Source organism: Castor canadensis, chromosome 2 (genome assembly GCF_047511655.1).
Source record: "Castor canadensis chromosome 2, mCasCan1.hap1v2, whole genome shotgun sequence".
Taxonomy (NCBI): Eukaryota; Metazoa; Chordata; class Mammalia; order Rodentia; family Castoridae; genus Castor; species Castor canadensis.
Window position 1 is genome coordinate 155,237,814 of NC_133387.1, and position 19,802 is coordinate 155,257,615.

Consider the following 19,802-nt stretch of genomic DNA (forward strand, 5'->3'; position numbering starts at 1 on the left):
GGCCTGTTGGGAACAACATGAGTGTTTCTCCAAGTTGACAATTATGATTTGCAGGAAGGATTCCTTACAAAGCCTAACTCAATTCTCACAAGGAAACAAATACTAGATGCTGCTACTTCTAACACAGATGGTTTTCTATCGATAGGTACCTGTGCTTCGACAACTCAGCTGAATAGGCCTATTGGGAGCACAGTGAGCCTTTCCCACCTTGAAAACTCTGATATGCAGGAAGTATGCCTTTCAAAAACAAACTCAATCCTCACAGGGAAACCATGTGCTTGATGTTGCAGCTTCTCACAGACGTATCTTTCTTTGGATAGTTATATACTTTTCTTCTGCTGAGCAGAATGGGCCTATTTGCAACAATCAAAGCCTTTCTAAATGTTGAAAAATCCTAGTTACAGGACATCGTCCTTTCAAGAATTAACTGAATTGTCACAGGGGAACAAGGTTCTAGACGCCTCCGGTTCTAGCACACATTGTTATTTTTCCAAGGGATACATGCGTCTTGTCAGCTCTGCAGCATATGTCAATTTGGACATAAGAGCGTATCTCCGCATTGAAACACCTGTTTCAAGAAGTACTCCTTTCAAAAAAGAACGCAATTCTCCTAGGGAAACAATGGGCCACATGCTAAAGCTTCTAACACAGACGGTTTTCATTTATGAGATACATGTCTTTTTATAACATAGCGGAGTAGGCTTCTTTGGAACAAAAGGAGCCTTTCCTCACCTGGAAATTAGGATTCTCAGGAAGGATTGCTTTCAAAACTAAACCAGTTCTCCCAGGGATACAATGTGCTAGGGCTCCTGCTTCGAAAACATATGGTTTTCTTGCGAGTCATCCATGTGTTTTGTCTGCTCAGGTGGACAGGCGTATTTGGAACAAAACAAGCCTATGTCCACCTTGAAACCTTTCATTTGAAGGATGTATTCCTTTCAAGAATTAACTCAATTCTCACAGGGAAACAATGTGCTTGATTCTGCTGCTTCTTACACAGATGGTTTTGTTTTGCATGATGCCTGTGTTCCTTCTACTTTCAGCAACAGGCCTGTTACGAACAAAATGAGTCTATCACCACGCTGAAAACGCTCATTTGCAAGAAGCATTCTCTTCAAAATCCTATTCAGTTCTCACAGGGAAACCACTCACTAGGTTCTCCTCTTTCTAATACCTAAGTTTTTCTTTGAGAGATACGTGTGTTTCGACTCGTGATCTGAATAAGCCTGTTTGGAACCAAATGAGCCTATCTCCACCTTAACATAATGATTTGCTCCAAGGATTGCTTTGGAAAACTTACTCAATTCTCACAGGGAAACAATGTGCGAGATGCTGCACTTTCTGACAGACATGGTTTTCTTCGAGAGATACATGTCTTTCTTCAACTCAGCCGAGTACGGCTATTTGGAGACAAAGAGCCTATCTCCACCTTGAAACTCCCATATGGTCACAAGTATTTCTTTCAAAAAATATCTCAATTCTCACAGGGAAACAGAGTTCCTAGATGGTAATACTTCTAACCCAGATGTTTTTCTGTGAAGTTATAGTCGTGTTTTGTCAACTAAGCTGAATAGGCCTATTTAAACAAAATGAGTGTTCCTCCTCCTGGAAAACTAACATTCTCTGGTAGTATGGAAAACTAACATTCTCTGGAAGGATTCCTTACAAAAAGTTCCTCAGTTCTCACAGGGAAAGCACAAGCTAAATGCTCCTGCTTCTAACACATCTGGATTTCCTTTGGTGGTTACCTGTGTTTCTTTGCCTAAATTGAATAGGCATAAGTGACACAAAATGAGCCTTTCTCCCCCTTCAAACTGTGATTTCCGGTAACTATTCCTTTCAAAGCCTAACAAAATTCTCACCAGGAACAATAATTTTGATGCTGCACCTTGTAACATACATGGTTTTCTTTCGAGACAGGCATGTGTTTCTTCAACTCACCTGAATAGGCCTATATGGAACGAAATGACCTTTTCTCCACCTTGATAACAGTGACCTCCAGGAAGTATGCATTTCAAGAAGTTAGGCAATACTCCCAGGAAAACAACGTGTGAGCAGCTCAGGCTCTAACACAGATGGTTTGTTTCGAGGGATACTCGCCTTTCCTCCAGTTAGACGAATATGACTACTTGCAAAAATGAGTCTTTCTCCAATTTGAAAATTATGTTCTGCAGGAAGCATTCCTTTCAAAAACTACATTAATTGTCACTGGGAGACAATGTGCTAGAGGCTCCTGCCAGTAAAACGTATGGTTTTCTTTTTGGAGATACATATTTTTCTTCAATTTAGACGATTAGGTCTTTTTAGAACAAAATGAGCCTGTCCCCTTCTTGAAATCTATGATTTGCAAGATGTACACAATTTCCAAAATAACTCTATTGTCACAGCGAAACAATGAACTAGATGTTGTTGCTTGTGACCCGATGGTTTTCTTTCAAGAGATACATGTGTTTCTTCAACTTTGGGGAATAGGCCTCTTTGAAACACAATGAGCCTTTCTCCACCTTGAAATCTGCGATTTGCAGGGATTATTTCTTTCAAAATGCACTTAATTCTTACAGGGAAATGGTGTGCTAGATGCTGCAGCTTCTAACATAGATGGTTTTCTTGGGAGAGATACATGTGTTTCTTGAACTCAGCAGAATAGGCCTGTTTTCAGCAAACAGAACCTATCTCAGCTTGAAACCCATAAGTTTCAGGAGGTATTCCTTTCAAAAACTACACCAACTCTCACAAGGAAAGAACTCGCTAGATGCTCCTACTTCTAACACAGATGGTTTTGTATCGAGAGTGACATGTTTGGACAACTCAGCTGAATAGGCCTATTTGGAACAAAATGAACCTTTCTTCACCTGGAAAACTCTCATTTGCAGGACGTATGCCTTTTAGAAACTAACGCAGTTCTCACAAAGAAACCATGTACTGGATGCTCCTGCTTCCAACATACGCATATTATTTTGAATAGATATATTATGCCTTCGACTCACCTGAATACATCGGCCCATTGGGAAGAATAAAAGCCCATCTCGATGTTGAACAACCTAATTTACAGGACACATTCCTTTTAAAAATTAACTCAATTTTCACAGGAAAACATGTCCAACAACATCCTGCTTGAAACACAGACTATTTTCTCGGGAGAGATACCTGTGTTTTGTCAAGTAAGGAGAAAATGCCAATGTGGAGAAAAAGATCCTATCTCCAGCTTGAAACACCCATGTCGCAGGAAGTCGTCCTTTCAAAAAATAATCCAATTCGCACTGGGAAACAATGCGCTAGATTCGAATACTTTGAACAGAGATGGTTTTCTTTCAAGTTCTGTGTGTGTTTTTTCAAGTTAGCTGAATAGGCCTATTTGAAGAAAGTGAGGGTTTCTACACCTGGAAAACTAACATTCGCAGGAAGGATTCCTTTCCAAACTAATGCGATTCTCCTAGCAAAACTGTGTGCTGGATGCTCCTTCTCTTAACACATATGCTTGTCTTTGGTGTGAGGATACATGAGTTTTGTCAACTCAGCTGAATAGGAATGTTTGAAAGAAAATGAGTCTATCTCCACCTTGAACAATTCGATTTGCAGGAAGTGTTCTTTCAAGAAATCACTCAGTTCTCAATGGGAACCCATGTGGAACATACTCCTGCTTCAAACACAGAAAATATTCTTTAGAGAGATATATGTGTTTCTTCAACTCAGCTAAATAGGCCTGTTGGGAACAACATGAGTGTTTCTCCAAGTTGACAATTATGATTTGCAGGAAGGATTCCTTACAAAGCCTAACTCAATTCTCACAAGGAAACAAATACTAGATGCTGCTACTTCTAACACAGATGGTTTTCTATCGATAGGTACCTGTGCTTCGACAACTCAGCTGAATAGGCCTATTGGGAGCACAGTGAGCCTTTCCCACCTTGAAAACTCTGATATGCAGGAAGTATGCCTTTCAAAAACAAACTCAATCCTCACAGGGAAACCATGTGCTTGATGTTGCAGCTTCTCACAGACGTATCTTTCTTTGGATAGTTATATACTTTTCTTCTGCTGAGCAGAATGGGCCTATTTGCAACAATCAAAGCCTTTCTAAATGTTGAAAAATCCTAGTTACAGGACATCGTCCTTTCAAGAATTAACTGAATTGTCACAGGGGAACAAGGTTCTAGACGCCTCCGGTTCTAGCACACATTGTTATTTTTCCAAGGGATACATGCGTCTTGTCAGCTCTGCAGCATATGTCAATTTGGACATAAGAGCGTATCTCCGCATTGAAACACCTGTTTCAAGAAGTACTCCTTTCAAAAAAGAACGCAATTCTCCTAGGGAAACAATGGGCCACATGCTAAAGCTTCTAACACAGACGGTTTTCATTTATGAGATACATGTCTTTTTATAACATAGCGGAGTAGGCTTCTTTGGAACAAAAGGAGCCTTTCCTCACCTGGAAATTAGGATTCTCAGGAAGGATTGCTTTCAAAACTAAACCAGTTCTCCCAGGGATACAATGTGCTAGGGCTCCTGCTTCGAAAACATATGGTTTTCTTGCGAGTCATCCATGTGTTTTGTCTGCTCAGGTGGACAGGCGTATTTGGAACAAAACAAGCCTATGTCCACCTTGAAACCTTTCATTTGAAGGATGTATTCCTTTCAAGAATTAACTCAATTCTCACAGGGAAACAATGTGCTTGATTCTGCTGCTTCTTACACAGATGGTTTTGTTTTGCATGATGCCTGTGTTCCTTCTACTTTCAGCAACAGGCCTGTTACGAACAAAATGAGTCTATCACCACGCTGAAAACGCTCATTTGCAAGAAGCATTCTCTTCAAAATCCTATTCAGTTCTCACAGGGAAACCACTCACTAGGTTCTCCTCTTTCTAATACCTAAGTTTTTCTTTGAGAGATACGTGTGTTTCGACTCGTGATCTGAATAAGCCTGTTTGGAACCAAATGAGCCTATCTCCACCTTAACATAATGATTTGCTCCAAGGATTGCTTTGGAAAACTTACTCAATTCTCACAGGGAAACAATGTGCGAGATGCTGCACTTTCTGACAGACATGGTTTTCTTCGAGAGATACATGTCTTTCTTCAACTCAACCGAGTACGGCTATTTGGAGACAAAGAGCCTATCTCCACCTTGAAACTCCCATATGGTCACAAGTATTTCTTTCAAAAAATATCTCAATTCTCACAGGGAAACAGAGTTCCTAGATGGTAATACTTCTAACCCAGATGTTTTTCTGTGAAGTTATAGTCGTGTTTTGTCAACTAAGCTGAATAGGCCTATTTAAACAAAATGAGTGTTCCTCCTCCTGGAAAACTAACATTCTCTGGTAGTATGGAAAACTAACATTCTCTGGAAGGATTCCTTACAAAAAGTTCCTCAGTTCTCACAGGGAAAGCACAAGCTAAATGCTCCTGCTTCTAACACATCTGGATTTCCTTTGGCGGTTACCTGTGTTTCTTTGCCTAAATTGAATAGGCATAAGTGACACAAAATAAGCCTTTCTCCCCATTCAAACTGTGATTTCCGGTAACTATTCCTTTCAAAGCCTAACGAAATTCTCACCAGGAACAATAATTTTGATGCTGCACCTTGTAACATACATGGTTTTCTTTCGAGACAGGCATGTGTTTCTTCAACTCACCTGAATAGGCCTATATGGAACGAAATGACCTTTTCTCCACCTTGATAACAGTGACCTCCAGGAAGTATGCATTTCAAGAAGTTAGGCAATACTCCCAGGAAAACAACGTGTGAGCAGCTCAGGCTCTAACACAGATGGTTTGTTTCGAGGGATACTCGCCTTTCCTCCAGTTAGACGAATATGACTACTTGCAAAAATGAGTCTTTCTCCAATTTGAAAATTATGTTCTGCAGGAAGCATTCCTTTCAAAAACTACATCAATTGTCACTGGGAGACAATGTGCTAGAGGCTCCTGCCAGTAAAACGTATGGTTTTCTTTTTGGAGATACATATTTTTCTTCAATTTAGACGATTAGGTCTATTTAGAACAAAATGAGCCTGTCCCCTTCTTGAAATCTATGGTTTGCAAGATGTACACAATTTCCAAAATAACTCTATTGTCACAGCGAAACAATGAACTAGATGTTGTTGCTTGTGACCCGATGGTTTTCTTTCAAGAGATACATGTGTTTCTTCAACTTTGGGGAATAGGCCTCTTTGAAACACAATGAGCCTTTCTCCACCTTGAAATCTGCGATTTCCAGGGATTATTTCTTTCAAAATGCACTTAATTCTTACAGGGAAATGGTGTGCTAGATGCTGCAGCTTCTAACATAGATGGTTTTCTTGGGAGAGATACATGTGTTTCTTGAACTCAGCAGAATAGGCCTGTTTTCAGCAAACAGAACCTCTCTCAGCTTGAAACCCATAAGTTTCAGGAGGTATTCCTTTGAAAAACTACACCAACTCTCACAAGGAAAGAACTCGCTAGATGCTCCTACTTCTAACACAGATGGTTTTGTATCGAGAGTGACATGTTTGGACAACTCAGCTGAATAGGCCTATGTGGAACAAAATGAACCTTTCTTCACCTGGAAAACTCTCATTTGCAGGACGTATGCCTTTTAGAAACTAACGCAGTTCTCACAAAGAAACCATGTACTGGATGCTCCTGCTTCCAACATACGCATATTATTTTGAACAGATATATTATGCCTTCGACTCACCTGAATACATCGGCCCATTGGGAAGAATAAAAGCCCATCTCGATGTTGAACAACCTAATTTACAGGACACATTCCTTTCAAGAATTAACTCAATTTTCACAGGAAAACATGTCCTACAACATCCTGCTTGAAACACAGACTGTTTTCTCGGGAGGGATACCTGTGTTTTGTCAAGTAAGCAGAAAATGCCAATGTGGACAAAAAGATCCTATCTCCAGCTTGAAACACCCATGTCGCAGGAAGTCGTCCTTTCAAAAAATAATCCAATTCGCACTGGGAAACAATGCGCTAGATTCGAATACTTTGAACAGAGATGGTTTTCTTTCAAGTTCTGTGTGTGTTTTTTCAAGTTAGCTGAATAGGCCTATTTGAAGAAAGTGAGGGTTTCTACACCTGGAAAACTAACATTCGCAGGAAGGATTCCTTTCCAAACTAATGCGATTCTCCTAGCAAAACTGTGTGCTGGATGCTCCTTCTCTTAACACATATGCTTGTCTTTGGTGTGAGGATACATGAGTTTTGTCAACTCAGCTGAATAGGAATGTTTGAAAGAAAATGAGTCTATCTCCACCTTGAACAATTCGATTTGCAGGAAGTGTTCTTTCAAGAAATCACTCAGTTCTCAATGGGAACCCATGTGGAACATACTCCTGCTTCAAACACAGAAAATATTCTTTAGAGAGATATATGTGTTTCTTCAACTCAGCTAAATAGGCCTGTTGGGAACAACATGAGTGTTTCTCCAAGTTGACAATTATGATTTGCAGGAAGGATTCCTTACAAAGCCTAACTCAATTCTCACAAGGAAACAAATACTAGATGCTGCTACTTCTAACACAGGTGGTTTTCTATCGATAGGTACCTGTGCTTCCACAACTCAGCTGAATAGGCCTATTGGGAGCACAGTGAGCCTTTCCCACCTTGAAAACTCTGATATGCAGGAAGTATGCCTTTAAAAAACAAACTCAATCCTCACAGGGAAACCATGTGCTTGATGTTGCAGCTTCTCACAGACGTATCTTTCTTTGGATAGTTATATATTTTTCTTCTGCTGAGCAGAATGGGCCTATTTGCAACAATCAAAGCCTTTCTAAATGTTGAAAAATCCTAGTTACAGGACATCGTCCTTTCAAGAATTAACTGAATTGTCACAGGGGAACAAGGTTCTAGACGCCTCCGGTTCTAGCACACATTGTTATTTTTCCAAGGGATACATGCGTCTTGTCAGCTCTGCAGCATATGTCAATTTGGACATAAGAGCGTATCTCCGCATTGAAACACCTGTTTCAAGAAGTACTCCTTTCAAAAAAGAACGCAATTCTCCTAGGGAAACAATGGGCCACATGCTAAAGCTTCTAACACAGACGGTTTTCATTTATGAGATACATGTGTTTTTATAACATAGCGGAGTAGGCTTCTTTGGAACAAAAGGAGCCTTTCCTCACCTGGAAATTAGGATTCTCAGGAAGGATTGCTTTCAAAACTAAACCAGTTCTCCCAGGGATACAATGTGCTAGGGCTCCTGCTTCGAAAACATATGGTTTTCTTGCGAGTCATCCATGTGTTTTGTCTGCTCAGCTGGACAGGCGTATTTGGAACAAAACAAGCCTATGTCCACCTTGAAACCTTTCATTTGAAGGATGTATTCCTTTCAAGAATTAACTCAATTCTCACAGGGAAACAATGTGCTTGATTCTGCTGCTTCTTACACAGATGGTTTTGTTTTGCATGATGCCTGTGTTCCTTCTACTTTCAGCAACAGGCCTGTTACGAACAAAATGAGTCTATCACCACGCTGAAAACGCTCATTTGCAAGAAGCATTCTCTTCAAAATCCTATTCAGTTCTCACAGGGAAACCACTCACTAGGTTCTCCTCTTTCTAATACCTAAGTTTTTCTTTGCGAGATACGTGTGTTTCGACTCGTGATCTGAATAAGCCTGTTTGGAACCAAATGAGCCTATCTCCACCTTAACATAATGATTTGCTTCCAAGGATTGCTTTGGAAAACTTACTCAATTCTCACAGGGAAACAATGTGCGAGATGCTGCACTTTCTGACAGACATGGTTTTCTTCGAGAGATACATGTCTTTCTTCAACTCAGCCGAGTACGGCTGTTTGGAGACAAAGAGCCTATCTCCACCTTGAAACTCCCATATGGTCACAAGTATTTCTTTCAAAAAATATCTCAATTCTCACAGGGAAACAGAGTTCCTAGATGGTAATACTTCTAACCCAGATGTTTTTCTGTGAAGTTATAGTCGTGTTTTGTCAACTAAGCTGAATAGGCCTATTTAAACAAAATGAGTGTTCCTCCTCCTGGAAAACTAACATTCTCTGGTAGTATGGAAAACTAACTTTCTCTGGAAGGATTCCTTACAAAAAGTTCCTCAGTTCTCACAGGGAAAGCACAAGCTAAATGCTCCTGCTTCTAACACATCTGGATTTCCTTTGGTGGTTACCTGTGTTTCTTTGCCTAAATTGAATAGGCATAAGTGACACAAAATGAGCCTTTCTCCCCCTTCAAACTGTGATTTCCGGTAACTATTCCTTTCAAAGCCTAACGAAATTCTCACCAGGAACAATAATTTTGATGCTGCACCTTGTAACATACATGGTTTTCTTTCGAGACAGGCATGTGTTTCTTCAACTCACCTGAATAGGCCTATATGGAACGAAATGACCTTTTCTCCACCTTGATAACAGTGACCTCCAGGAAGTATGCATTTCAAGAAGTTAGGCAATACTCCCAGGAAAACAACGTGTGAGCAGCTCAGGCTCTAACACAGATGGTTTGTTTCGAGGGATACTCGCCTTTCCTCCAGTTAGACGAATATGACTACTTGCAAAAATGAGTCTTTCTCCAATTTGAAAATTATGTTCTGCAGGAAGCATTCCTTTCAAAAACTACATCAATTGTCACTGGGAGACAATGTGCTAGAGGCTCCTGCCAGTAAAACGTATGGTTTTCTTTTTGGAGATACATATTTTTCTTCAATTTAGACGATTAGGTCTATTTAGAACAAAATGAGCCTGTCCCCTTCTTGAAATCTATGATTTGCAAGATGTACACAATTTCCAAAATAACTCTATTGTCACAGCGAAACAATGAACTAGATGTTGTTGCTTGTGACCCGATGGTTTTCTTTCAAGAGATACATGTGTTTCTTCAACTTTGGGGAATAGGCCTCTTTGAAACACAATGAGCCTTTCTCCACCTTGAAATCTGCGATTTGCAGGGATTATTTCTTTCAAAATGCACTTAATTCTTACAGGGAAATGGTGTGCTAGATGCTGCAGCTTCTAACATAGATGGTTTTCTTGGGAGAGATACATGTGTTTCTTGAACTCAGCAGAATAGGCCTGTTTTCAGCAAACAGAACCTATCTCAGCTTGAAACCCATAAGTTTCAGGAGGTATTCCTTTCAAAAACTACACCAACTCTCACAAGGAAAGAACTCGCTAGATGCTCCTACTTCTAACACAGATGGTTTTGTATCGAGAGTGACATGTTTGGACAACTCAGCTGAATAGGCCTATTTGGAACAAAATGAACCTTTCTTCACCTGGAAAACTCTCATTTGCAGGACGTATGCCTTTTAGAAACTAACGCAGTTCTCACAGAGAAATCATGTACTGGATGCTCCTGCTTCCAACATACGCATATTATTTTGAACAGACATATTATGCCTTCGACTCACCTGAATACATCGGCCCATTGGGAAGAATAAAAGCCCATCTCGATGTTGAACAACCTAATTTACAGGACACATTCCTTTCAAGAATTAACTCAATTTTCACAGGAAAACATGTCCTACAACATCCTGCTTGAAACACAGACTGTTTTCTCGGGAGAGATACCTGTGTTTTGTCAAGTAAGCAGAAAATGCCAATGTGGAGAAAAAGATCCTATCTCCAGCTTGAAACACCCATGTCGCAGGAAGTCGTCCTTTCAAAAAATAATCCAATTCGCATTGGGAAACAATGCGCTAGATTCGAATACTTTGAACAGAGATGGTTTTCTTTCAAGTTCTGTGTGTGTTTTTTCAAGTTAGCTGAATAGGCCTATTTGAAGAAAGTGAGGGTTTCTACACCTGGAAAACTAACATTCGCAGGAAGGATTCCTTTCCAAACTAATGCGATTCTCCTAGCAAAACTGTGTGCTGGATGCTCCTTCTTTTAACACATATGCTTGTCTTTGGTGTGAGGATACATGAGTTTTGTCAACTCAGCTGAATAAGAATGTTTGAAAGAAAATGAGTCTATCTCCACCTTGAACAATTCGATTTGCAGGAAGTGTTCTTTCAAGAAATCACTCAGTTCTCAATGGGAACCCATGTGGAACATACTCCTGCTTCAAACACAGTTAAATATTCTTTAGAGAGATATATGTGTTTCTTCAACTCAGCTAAATAGGCCTGTTGGGAACAACATGAGTGTTTCTCCAAGTTGACAATTATGATTTGCAGGAAGGATTCCTTACAAAGCCTAACTCAATTCTCACAAGGAAACAAATACTAGATGCTGCTACTTCTAACACAGATGGTTTTCTATCGATAGGTACCTGTGCTTCGACAACTCAGCTGAATAGGCCTATTGGGAGCACAGTGAGCCTTTCCCACCTTGAAAACTCTGATATGCAGGAAGTATGCCTTTCAAAAACAAACTCAATCCTCACAGGGAAACCATGTGCTTGATGTTGCAGCTTCTCACAGAAGTATCTTTCTTTGGATAGTTATATATTTTTCTTCTGCTGAGCAGAATGGGCCTATTTGCAACAATCAAAGCCTTTCTAAATGTTGAAAAATCCTAGTTACAGGACATCGTCCTTTCAAGAATTAACTGAATTGTCACAGGGGAACAAGGTTCTAGACGCCTCCGGTTCTAGCACATATTGTTATTTTTCCAAGGGATACATGCGTCTTGTCAGCTCTGCAGCATATGTCAATTTGGACATAAGAGCGTATCTCCTCATTGAAACACCTGTTTCAAGAAGTACTCCTTTCAAAAAAGAACGCAATTCTCCTAGGGAAACAATGGGCCACATGCTAAAGCTTCTATCACAGACGGTTTTCATTTATGAGATACATGTGTTTTTATAACATAGCGGAGTAAGGCTTCTTTGGAACAAAATGAGCCTTTCCTCACCTGGAAATTAGGATTCTCAGGAAGGATTGCTTTCAAAACTAAACCAGTTCTCCCAGGGATACAATGTGCTAGGGCTCCTGCTTCGAAAACATATGGTTTTCTTGCGAGTAATCCATGTGTTTTGTCTGCTCAGCTGGACAGGCGTATTTGGAACAAAACAAGCCTATGTCCACCTTGAAACCTTTCATTTGAAGGATGTATTCCTTTCAAGAATTAACTCAATTGTCACAGGGAAACAATGTGCTTGATTCTGCTGCTTCTTACACAGATGGTTTTGTTTTGCATGATGCCTGTGTTCCTTCTACTTTCAGCAACAGGCCTGTTAGGAACAAAATGAGTCTATCACCACGCTGAAAACGCTCATTTGCAAGAAGCATTCTCTTCAAAATCCTATTCAGTTCTCACAGGGAAACCACTCACTAGGTTCTCCTCTTTCTAATACCTAAGTTTTTCTTTGAGAGATACGTGTGTTTCGACTCGTGATCTGAATAAGCCTGTTTGGAACCAAATGAGCCTATCTCCACCTTAACATAATGATTTGCTCCAAGGATTGCTTTGGAAAACTTACTCAATTCTCACAGTGAAACAATGTGCGAGATGCTGCACTTTCTGACAGACATGGTTTTCTTTGAGAGATACATGTCTTTCTTCAACTCAGCCGAGTACGGCTATTTGGAGACAAAGAGCCTATCTCCACCTTGAAACTCCCATATGGTCACAAGTATTTCTTTCAAAAAATATCTCAATTCTCACAGGGAAACAGAGTTCCTAGATGGTAATACTTCTAGCCCAGATGTTTTTCTGTGAAGTTATAGTCGTGTTTTGTCAACTAAGCTGAATAGGCCTATTTAAACAAAATGAGTGTTCCTCCTCCTGGAAAACTAACATTCTCTGGTAGTATGGAAAACTAACATTCTCTGGAAGGATTCCTTACAAAAAGTTCCTCAGTTCTCACAGGGAAAGCACAAGCTAAATGCTCCTGCTTCTAACACATCTGGATTTCCTTTGGTGGTTACCTGTGTTTCTTTGCCTAAATTGAATAGGCATAAGTGACACAAAATGAGCCTTTCTCCCCCTTCAAACTGTGATTTCCGGAAACTATTCCTTTCAAAGCCTAACGAAATTCTCACCAGGAACAATAATTTTGATGCTGCACCTTGTAACATACATGGTTTTCTTTCGAGACAGGCATGTGTTTCTTCAACTCACCTCAATAGGCCTATATGGAATGAAATGACCTTTTCTCCACCTTGATAACAGTGACCTCCAGGAAGTATGCATTTCAAGAAGTTAGGCAATACTCCCAGGAAAACAACGTGTGAGCAGCTCAGGCTCTAACACAGATGGTTTGTTTCGAGGGATACTCGCCTTTCCTCCAGTTAGACGAATATGACTACTTGCAAAAATGAGTCTTTCTCCAATTTGAAAATTATGTTCTGCAGGAAGCATTCCTTTCAAAAACTACATCAATTGTCACTGGGAGACAATGTGCTAGAGGCTCCTGCCAGTAAAACGTATGGTTTTCTTTTTGGAGATACATATTTTTCTTCAATTTAGACGATTAGGTCTATTTAGAACAAAATGAGCCTGTCCCCTTCTTGAAATCTATGATTTGCAAGATGTACACAATTTCCAAAATAACTCTATTGTCACAGCGAAACAATGAACTAGATGTTGTTGCTTGTGACCCGATGGTTTTCTTTCAAGAGATACATGTGTTTCTTCAACTTTGGGGAATAGGCCTCTTTGAAACACAATGAGCCTTTCTCCACCTTGAAATCTGCGATTTCCAGGGATTATTTCTTTCAAAATGCACTTAATTCTTACAGGGAAATGGTGTGCTAGATGCTGCAGCTTCTAACATAGATGGTTTTCTTGGGAGAGATACATGTGTTTCTTGAACTCAGCAGAATAGGCCTGTTTTCAGCAAACAGAACCTATCTCAGCTTGAAACCCATAAGTTTCAGGAGGCATTCCTTTGAAAAACTACACCAACTCTCACAAGGAAAGAACTCGCTAGATGCTCCTACTTCTAACACAGATGGTTTTGTATCGAGAGTGACATGTTTGGACAACTCAGCTGAATAGGCCTATTTGGAACAAAATGAACCTTTCTTCACCTGGAAAACTCTCATTTGCAGGATGTATGCCTTTTAGAAACTAACGCAGTTCTCACAGAGAAACCATGTACTGGATGCTCCTGCTTCCAACATACGCATATTATTTTGAATAGATATATTATGCCTTCGACTCACCTGAATACATCGGCCCATTGGGAAGAATAAAAGCCCATCTCGATGTTGAACAACCTAATTTACAGGACACATTCCTTTCAAGAATTAACTCAATTTTCACAGGAAAACATGTCCTACAACATCCTGCTTGAAACACAGACTGTTTTCTCGGGAGAGATACCTGTGTTTTGTCAAGTAAGCAGAAAATGCCAATGTGGAGAAAAAGATCCTATCTCCAGCTTGAAACACCCATGTCACAGGAAGTCGTCCTTTCAAAAAATAATCCAATTCTCATTGGGAAACAATGCGCTAGATTCGAATACTTTGAACAGAGATGGTTTTCTTTCAAGTTCTGTGTGTGTTTTTTCAAGTTAGCTAAATAGGCCTATTTGAAGAAAGTGAGGGTTTCTACACCTGGAAAACTAACATTCGCAGGAAGGATTCCTTTCCAAACTAATGCAATTCTCCTAGCGAAACTGTGTGCTGGATGCTCCTTCTTTTAACACATATGCTTGTCTTTGGTGTGAGGATACATGAGTTTTGTCAACTCAGCTGAATAGGAATGTTTGAAAGAAAATGAGTCTATCTCCACCTTGAACAATTCGATTTGCAGGAAGTGTTCTTTCAAGAAATCACTCAGTTCTCAATGGGAACCCATGTGGAACATACTCCTGCTTCAAACACAGTTAAATATTCTTTAGAGAGATATATGTGTTTCTTCAACTCAGCTAAATAGGCCTGTTGGGAACAACATGAGTGTTTCTCCAAGTTGACAATTATGATTTGCAGGAAGGATTCCTTACAAAGCCTAACTCAATTCTCACAAGGAAACAAATACTAGATGCTGCTACTTCTAACACAGATGGTTTTCTATCGATAGGTACCTGTGCTTCGACAACTCAGCTGAATAGGCCTATTGGGAGCACAGTGAACCTTTCCCACCTTGAAAACTCTGATATGCAGGAAGTATGCCTTTCAAAAACAAACTCAATCCTCACAGGGAAACCATGTGCTTGATGTTGCAGCTTCTCACAGAAGTATCTTTCTTTGGATAGTTATATATTTTTCTTCTGCTGAGCAGAATGGGCCTATTTGCAACAATCAAAGCCTTTCTAAATGTTGAAAAATCCTAGTTACAGGACATCGTCCTTTCAAGAATTAACTGAATTGTCACAGGGGAACAAGGTTCTAGACGCCTCCGGTTCTAGCACATATTGTTATTTTTCCAAGGGATACATGCGTCTTGTCAGCTCTGCAGCATATGTCAATTTGGACATAAGAGCGTATCTCCTCATTGAAACACCTGTTTCAAGAAGTACTCCTTTCAAAAAAGAACGCAATTCTCCTAGGGAAACAATGGGCCACATGCAAAAGCTTCTAACACAGACGGTTTTCATTTATGAGATACATGTGTTTTTATAACATAGCGGAGTAAGGCTTCTTTGGAACAAAATGAGCCTTTCCTCACCTGGAAATTAGGATTCTCAGGAAGGATTGCTTTCAAAACTAAACCAGTTCTCCCAGGGATACAATGTGCTAGGGCTCCTGCTTCGAAAACATATGGTTTTTTTGCGAGTCATCCATGTGTTTTGTCTGCTCAGCTGGACAGGCGTATTTGGAACAAAACAAGCCTATGTCCACCTTGAAACCTTTCATTTGAAGGATGTATTCCTTTCAAGAATTAACTCAATTCTCACAGGGAAACAATGTGCTTGATTCTGCTGCTTCTTACACAGATGGTTTTGTTTTGCATGATGCCTGTGTTCCTTCTACTTTCAGCAACAGGCCTGTTACGAACAAAATGAGTCTATCACCATGCTGAAAACGCTCATTTGCAAGAAGCATTCTCTTCAAAATCCTATTCAGTTCTCACAGGGAAACCACTCACTAGGTTCTCCTCTTTCTAATACCTAAGTTTTTCTTTGAGAGATACGTGTGTTTCGACTCGTGATCTGAATAAGCCTGTTTGGAACCAAATGAGCCTATCTCCACCTTAACATAATGATTTGCTTCCAAGGATTGCTTTGGAAAACTTACTCAATTCTCACAGGGAAACAATGTGCGAGATGCTGCACTTTCTGACAGACATGGTTTTCTTCGAGAGATACATGTCTTTCTTCAACTCAGCCGAGTACGGCTATTTGGAGACAAAGAGCCTATCTCCACCTTGAAACTCCCATATGGTCACAAGTATTTCTTTCAAAAAATATCTCAATTCTCACAGGGAAACAGAGTTCCTAGATGGTAATACTTCTAACCCAGATGTTTTTCTGTGAAGTTATAGTCGTGTTTTGTCAACTAAGCTGAATAGGCCTATTTAAACAAAATGAGTGTTCCTCCTCCTGGAAAACTAACATTCTCTGGTAGTATGGAAAACTAACATTCTCTGGAAGGATTCCTTACAAAAAGTTCCTCAGTTCTCACAGGGAAAGCACAAGCTAAATGCTCCTGCTTCTAACACATCTGGATTTCCTTTGGCGGTTACCTGTGTTTCTTTGCCTAAATTGAATAGGCATAAGTGACACAAAATAAGCCTTTCTCCCCCTTCAAACTGTGATTTCCGGTAACTATTCCTTTCAAAGCCTAACGAAATTCTCACCAGGAACAATAATTTTGATGCTGCACCTTGTAACATACATGGTTTTCTTTCGAGACAGGCATGTGTTTCTTCAACTCACCTGAATAGGCCTATATGGAACGAAATGACCTTTTCTCCACCTTGATAACAGTGACCTCCAGGAAGTATGCATTTCAAGAAGTTAGGCAATACTCCCAGGAAAACAACGTGTGAGCAGCTCAGGCTCTAACACAGATGGTTTGTTTCGAGGGATACTCGCCTTTCCTCCAGTTAGACGAATATGACTACTTGCAAAAATGAGTCTTTCTCCAATTTGAAAATTATGTTCTGCAGGAAGCATTCCTTTCAAAAACTACATCAATTGTCACTGGGAGACAATGTGCTAGAGGCTCCTGCCAGTAAAACGTATGGTTTTCTTTTTGGAGATACATATTTTTCTTCAATTTAGACGATTAGGTCTATTTAGAACAAAATGAGCCTGTCCCCTTCTTGAAATCTATGATTTGCAAGATGTACACAATTTCCAAAATAACTCTATTGTCACAGCGAAACAATGAACTAGATGTTGTTGCTTGTGAACCGATGGTTTTCTTTCAAGGGATACATGTGTTTCTTCAACTTTGGGGAATAGGCCTCTTTGAAACACAATGAGCCTTTCTCCACCTTGAAATCTGCGATTTGCAGGGATTATTTCTTTCAAAATGCACTTAATTCTTACAGGGAAATGGTGTGCTAGATGCTGCAGCTTCTAACATAGATGGTTTTCTTGGGAGAGATACATGTGTTTCTTGAACTCAGCAGAATAGGCCTGTTTTCAGCAAACAGAACCTATCTCAGCTTGAAACCCATAAGTTTCAGGAGGTATTCCTTTCAAAAACTACACCAACTCTCACAAGGAAAGAACTCGCTAGATGCTCCTACTTCTAACACAGATGGTTTTGTATCGAGAGTGACATGTTTGGACAACTCAGCTGAATAGGCCTATTTGGAACAAAATGAACCTTTCTTCACCTGGAAAACTCTCATTTGCAGGACGTATGCCTTTTAGAAACTAATGCAGTTCTCACAGAGAAACCATGTACTGGATGCTCCTGCTTCCAACATACGCATATTATTTTGAATAGATATATTATGCCTTCGACTCACCTGAATACATCGGCCCATTGGGAAGAATAAAAGCCCATCTCGATGTTGAACAACCTAATTTACAGGACACATTCCTTTCAAGAATTAACTCAATTTTCACAGGAAAACATGTCCTACAACATCCTGCTTGAAACACAGACTGTTTTCTCTGGAGAGTTACCTGTGTTTTGTCAAGTAAGCAGAAAATGCCAATGTGGAGAAAAAGATCCTATCTCCAGCTTGAAACACCTATGTCGCAGGAAGTCGTCCTTTCAAAAAATAATCCAGTTCGCACTGGGAAACAATGCGCTAGATTCGAATACTTTGAACAGAAATGGTTTTCTTTCAAGTTCTGTGTGTGTTTTTTCAAGTTAGCTGAATAGGCCTATTTGAAGAAAGTGAGGGTTTCTACACCTGGAAAACTAACATTCGCAGGAAGGATTCCTTTCCAAACTAATGCGATTCTCCTAGCAAAACTGTGTGCTGGATGCTCCTTCTTTTAACACATATGCTTGTCTTTGGTGTGAGGATACATGAGTTTTGTCAACTCAGCTGAATAGGAATGTTTGAAAGAAAATGAGTCTATCTCCACCTTGAACAATTCGATTTGCAGGAAGTGTTCTTTCAAGAAATCACTCAGTTCTCAATGGGAACCCATGTGGAACATACTCCTGCTTCAAACACAGAAAATATTCTTTAGAGAGATATATGTGTTCCTTCAACTCAGCTAAATAGGCCTGTTGGGAACAACATGAGTGTTTCTCCAAGTTGAAAGTTCTGATTTGCAGGAAGGATTCCTTACAAAGCCTAACTCAATTCTCACAAGGAAACAAATACTAGATGCTGCTACTTCTAACACAGATGGTTTTCTATCGATAGGTACCTGTGCTTCGACAACTCAGCTGAATAGGCCTATTGGGAGCACAGTGAGCCTTTCCCACCTTGAAAACTCTGATATGCAGGAAGTATGCCTTTCAAAAACAAACTCAATCCTCACAGGGAAACCATGTGCTTGATGTTGCAGCTTCTCACAGACGTATCTTTCTTTGGATAGTTATATATTTTTCTTCTGCTGAGCAGAATGGGCCTATTTGCAACAATCAAAGCCTTTCTAAATGTTGAAAAATCCTAGTTACAGGACATCGTCCTTTCAAGAATTAACTGAATTGTCACAGGAACAAGGTTCTAGACGCCTCCGGATCTAGCACACATTGTTATTTTTCCAAGGGATACATGCGTCTTGTCAGCTCTGCAGCATATGTCAATTTGGACATAAGAGCATATCTCCTCATTGAAACACCAGTTTCAAGAAGTACTCCTTTCAAAAAAGAACGCAATTCTCCTAGGGAAACAATGGGCCACATGCTAAAGCTTCTAACACAGACGGTTTTCATTTATGAGATACATGTGTTTTTATAACATAGCGGAGTAGGCTTCTTTGGAACAAAATGAGCCTTTCCTCACCTGGAAATTAGAATTCTCAGGAAGGATTGCTTTCAAAACTAAACCAGTTCTCCCAGGGATACAATGTGCTAGGGCTCCTGCTTCGAAAACATATGGTTTTCTTGCGAGTCATCCATGTGTTTTGTCTGTTCAGCTGGACAGGCGTATTTGGAACAAAACAAGCCTATGTCCACCTTGAAACCTTTCATTTGAAGGATGTATTCCTTTCAAGAATTAACTCAATTCTCACAGGGAAACAATGTGCTTGATTCTGCTGCTTCTTACACAGATGGTTTTGTTTTGCATGATGCCTGTGTTCCTTCAACTTTCAGCAACAGGCCTGTTAGGAACAAAATGAGTCTATCACCACGCTGAAAACGCTCATTTGCAAGAAGCATTCTCTTCAAAATCCTATTCAGTTCTCACAGGGAAACCACTCACTAGGTTCTCCTCTTTCTAATACCTAAGGTTTTCTTTGAGAGATACGTGTGTTTCGACTCGTGATCTGAATAAGCCTGTTTGGAACCAAATGAGCCTATCTCCACCTTAACATAATGATTTGCTCCAAGGATTGCTTTGGAAAACTT